General features: G+C 57.7%; 1 non-coding gene across 1 annotated transcript; it reads right to left on the minus strand.

Moving 5' to 3' along the window:
* Positions 1 to 754: 754 nt before the first annotated feature.
* On the minus strand, positions 755 to 827 carry TRNAK-UUU (transfer RNA lysine (anticodon UUU)). The gene has a single exon. It is a non-coding gene; the product is annotated as a tRNA-Lys (tRNA).
* Positions 828 to 4,246: the final 3,419 nt, after the last annotated feature.

The raw sequence follows: 4,246 nt of genomic DNA on the forward strand, positions 1-4,246 counted from the left end.
AGAGGCGGTAGAGCAGGAGGCCAGTTTTGGGGAGTGGGTACCAGGGCAGCATCCTGCCTGGCTCTGGCTCTGGCTCTGGCTCTTGCTGCGTGGGCATCCTCCCCACACTGTCTGCATGGGCTCTGGTGCACGGGAGGGCTGGGATGCATCCCCCGGGGAGGGCGCTCACCTTGCCTGCACGTGGGGAGAGAAGCCCCACGTCAGTAGTTTGTGACTTACTGCTTTTGTTAGGCTCTTGTCCTGCAAGATGTATTTTTGCTGCTCCTTCCTCATCTTCTCAAGGCCTTCCTGTGGGTAAATCAAACCCAACCGTCTCCTGAGGGAGGATTTCATCTTAGAAACCGGTGAGGCACTTGTCCCTGTTGGCAACAGTGCGAGTGACTGCTCTGTCGCAATGGCTGCAGCCCTGAAGGACACGGAAGTCTAGGAGTGCTTGGAGGTGAGCAAAAGAGTAAATCTCTCAGGCCCTGCCTAGGAGAGTTCCCAGCTGGAGTCTAGGCAGTGAGCAGCAGGCTGCCTAGGAGAGACAGAGTGCAATGTGGGAAGAAAGGCAGATCTGTGTCAGAGCTGCCTCTGCTGGTTTCATCCTTGAGGTGCTTGAGGAAGGAGAGAGAGAGCTTGCGTCTTTTGTGGGAGACAGGAGTTGGATGCCAAGAGTTTATTTATGGCTCTAAGGATGCCCTTGGGGTTCCTCAGTTTTGGCAGTGCCACTTGTTGTGCAAAGGGGAAAGCAGTGAGTAAATAGGAAGGCTGTCGCCTGAACAGGGGCTTGAACCCTGGACCCTCAGATTAAAAGTCTGATGCTCTCCCAACTGAGCTATCCAGGCTTGCTGAGAAGAAAAAGACACCCAGCTCCGGAGCCCAGCCCTAACTGGCAGAGCAGGGGCTTTCTGAGCAGGTCTACAGAGAGAGAGAGAAGAAAACCCTAGACCAGCAATGAATACCTTGCAGGGCTGACTGGGTTAACATTTCCCGTTCACATTTTTGTTCCGAAGAAGGTACTTGCTGCCAGGCTGCACGTCAGACCTGCAGTCTCAGGAGGAGTTCACTCCCACTCAGCAGTGCAGGACGCAGGTGGGAATGCTGTGGCTCTTCCAAGGTGAAACCCTGGGCTGGTCAGCTGTTAACAAACCCCTAGCCCCGATGCCAGCACTTGGAGGGCTCTCTTGCCCCTTTCCTCTGCTCCCATGCAAGGTCCTGGCAGAGCGGGTGCCTCCTGAGCCCCTCCTGGTGGCTGGAGTGATGGTGCTGCGGCCCCCCAGCACCGGGTGTCCATACTGCAGCGCCTTTTCCGTGGGGCAGGCAGCACGAGAGCAGTCCCTCCTCCACACACAGCTCGCCCAGGAGAGGCATATCCCAGGCCTCTGCACAGGCCTGAGCATCCCCACCCGGGGCGGCACCACGGCAGAGGCGCTGGCACCTCTGTGTGAGCCCTCTGCTGCTGCTCGGACCCTGCAGGGAGCAGGAAAAAAGCACAAGCTTCATGGCCAGTGCTGGGGAGCTTTGTGTCTCTGCCCTGGGGCAGGGACCCTGGGCCCAGAGCCTGCCGCTGTGGAGAGGGGAGGGTGGGTAGATGGGCTGGTGCAGGCAGGGCCAGGGTGGGCTTTGGCAGGACACGGCTGCCTCAGGAACAGCACCTCTCCGTTTTGGAGAGGATGGCTCTGAATGTTTTGAATTCACATCTCTAGGGAGCTGGCAGGATGCTACCCAGAAGGCAAAATACAAGCATCCCATTGAATGGGGGTGGGGGTGTAGCAGCAGCATGCAGTCTTTCTGGGCGTTGGTCTGAGAGGCTTGCTCTGCTACCAAACTCCTGGTGCCTTTTAGTACAGCTGGCTCAATCACCTGTAAGTTTGCCTGGATACTTGCTGACAATTTGGTGGCGCTCTAAGTAGGGTTGCTTGTGGAAGTGTTACAAGACAACCCTGAGAAGCTCAGAAAGAAGACTCCGTGAGCACCCTCCCTGGTCGGAACAGGTAAGCGACTCAAAGGTGCAACGCAGTAATTATTAAGAGACATTGCATAAAGGGTATGTATGATACAAGGGTAACTGGTTGTTGTGGTAACCAAAGGAAAGCTTTGTACACGTTTGGACAGTGACGACTGGAGTGTACGAAAGCGTAATTGGTAAGAACGTTCTTTTAAGGGTAATAATATGGGAACAGGACAATCTGTGGGGGTATCCTCCTGTTCTCCTTTAGGATGCATCCTGAAACATTGGAGTAAGTTTGGTGGGAATCCTTTAACAAGGAGAAAACTAAAGGAATACTGTACTCAGTGGTGGCCAATGTATAAACTGGAGGATGAGGAAAAATGGCCAGAAATGGGAACGCTAAACTATAATACAATCTTGCAACTTATGTTGTTTTGCAGGAGACAGAACAAATGGGATGAGGTCCCATATGTAGATTTGTTCTTCTCTCTGAGAAATGATCATGAAACTAGAAAAAAAAATGTAAGCTGTTGATCTCTGACTCAAATGTGTTAATGATGGGCGGAGGAGTCTCCTGCGGTTCAGCAGAGGGAAACGCCAAGTCCTGCGCCTGGCGAGGCATAACCCCATGCTGCGGGAGCTGGGAGCGTAGAGCCTGGAGGAGAGAAGGCTCAAGGGGCCTCTTGTCTTACGTGGTGGAGGGCAGAAAAGAAGACAGAACCCGACTCTTCTCTGTCTGGTCGGTGCCCAGTGACAGGATGAGAAGCACTGGCTCCAAATACGCCTTGGCTCCAACTCCTATCGCCACTGCCCATCTCAACCTGAGCCGCCTAGCCCTGTTGCCCTCCCACCAGCAGATGATGCCAGAAGTTGGGGATCCTGCCTGCCTGCTCTGAACTCCAGTCCCTTTTGCCCTCTCTCTGCTTGAGCAAGTTGGGTTACAGGACCTCCCCTCTGTGGAGTTGGGGGCTCTGCGGGAGCACCCACACTCTGCCCTCCTCTTGTCATCCAAGGGAAGCCTAAGGCTCCCCTGGCTTTGTCTCCCACAGAATGCTTCTGCTCCCCTCTGTGTCAGCCCAGGCAGCCTCCTGAGAGACAACAAGGCCACAGGCACGTGGACGAGCACCTGGCCAAAGCCTGGCCTTAGCTAGAAAGCTCTCAGGAAGGTCCTGGCAACAGTCAAAGAGAGCAGAAGCCCGCAGCTCCCACCCCAAAACCAGACCCCACAGAACGGCGGAGCAGGAAGCAGGCCATTCTCCGAACACAGGTCAATCAGCACAGCCCCTCGCAGAGCATCCTTTATTTAGCTGCTGACTTCATGGCCCTGCAGCACACCCCTTGCATGAGCCTGTGGGAGATTGTGCGGCTCCGCAAGCCTCCCCTTGCTGGCACAGCGTGGTTCCCTGCTGCTGGGAAGACAGCGGCCCTCTCAGGGCAGGCAGTGCAGTGGGGCTGTAGCATGCAGGCAGCTCCTGCACAGCTAGCCCCGGGGTGTTCCCCTTGACTCCCTCTGCCAGCGGCTGGGCATCAGTGCCCTCAGCAGCGGTCTTCAGGGCCGGCTGTAGGGATGTGCGGGCCGGTGCAGGAACCTGGAGCGGCCTGCCCTCCTGTCTCGCCCGGACAGCACCGAGCTGCTGCTCCCAGCATCCGGGGAGCCCTGGGAGGATGCCAGCACTGCCTGGCTGGTGCTGGGGCAGCCTGGTGCCGACGGCACGCTGGATGCTGTAAGGGAAGGCAGAAAGGTCAGCACATCCACCACACACCCACTGGACTGGAGAGATCGGAGCTGTGCCCCGCAACCCTCCCGGGTGACTCTGCCACCCCCACCCTGACCACCCCCTGCCAGGGCCTGCCTGGCACCTGCCTCTAGCCCTGGCACCCAGGTCCTCGGCCCCTTACCAGTGCTCTGGCCAGCACAGCCGTCACACTCCCACAGGCCCGTGGCATCCCCCACGGAGGAGCATCGGCGGTGTGTCCCGCTGGCAGCGCACGAGGAGCACAGCAGCAGCTGCCATGGGCTGGGGAAGCAGAGAGGCTGCTGAGCAGGGAGGCCCCAGCAGGGAGTGATGCCAGGGAGCCCCCCAAGGACAAAGTGGCCAGAGAGCGGCAGTGCCCACAGAGCTTCCTGGCCTGGCCCCACCTGGCTGCCAAGAGTCCTTGCTCCCCAGGTCCTGGCTGAGACAAATGAACCTCGGCAGAACCCAGGACCCTGGGGTCCTTCCACCTTCTTGCAAGCCCTTCAGACATCTGGCCAAGCCACTGCTAAGGCCTCTGCCTCCTCTGAGGAGGCTGGGAAACTGCTGCTGCAGAGGC

This window comes from Dromaius novaehollandiae, chromosome 8 (genome assembly GCF_036370855.1).
Source record: "Dromaius novaehollandiae isolate bDroNov1 chromosome 8, bDroNov1.hap1, whole genome shotgun sequence".
Taxonomy (NCBI): Eukaryota; Metazoa; Chordata; class Aves; order Casuariiformes; family Dromaiidae; genus Dromaius; species Dromaius novaehollandiae.